A 731-nucleotide genomic window follows, 5' to 3' on the forward strand; every position below is an offset into this window, starting at 1 on the left:
ATATATATATATATATATATATATATATATATAATCTATATTTGTATGTATGTGTGTGTCATGACCCTTTTACTCAAACTTAACTCATCATTCTTTTCTTCTACATTTTTATTCGCCTAGCCAGAGATCAAATCTGATTCAGAAGACCGATAATCAAAGGCATATATGCTCATGATCCTGATCATCTTGATCTTATATCTCACTAAGTGGTCTTATGTAAATCAAGCTTTCGTTCCTCCCCTTTCCTGGAGGAGATTTGGCTGTTACTTATCGCAAGTCAGGCAGTCATAAACAGGCTTACCATTAGCCCCCAAATAGCTAGTTGTCCAAAGAGCAAACTTCTCAATGATCAAGCTTACACACACAAAATATGCACATATGGAAATACATACATACATATACGAGTGTGTCAAGCTTCTTAGCAACACCACTTCACGTTGCTTAAGCACATGAATAACGGATGGACGGACGGAAACATGAAAATCAAATCGATACATTTATCATTGCGCATGCACCCAATCAGTTCTCTCCTGTCTGTGTTTGTTACCGTTTTCTGAGGATTTGTTTTAATGACTCCAAAAATTTCGTTGTTCTCATATTGTCTGACAATTGGAGACGTGAAACAAATTTTACGTAAATTAAGCATTGAGTAATTAATACGTACGTGTATGTGTATATATGTATGTATGCATGTATATATACATACATATATATATATATATATATATATA

Source organism: Octopus bimaculoides, chromosome 20 (genome assembly GCF_001194135.2).
Source record: "Octopus bimaculoides isolate UCB-OBI-ISO-001 chromosome 20, ASM119413v2, whole genome shotgun sequence".
Lineage (NCBI taxonomy): Eukaryota > Metazoa > Mollusca > Cephalopoda > Octopoda > Octopodidae > Octopus > Octopus bimaculoides.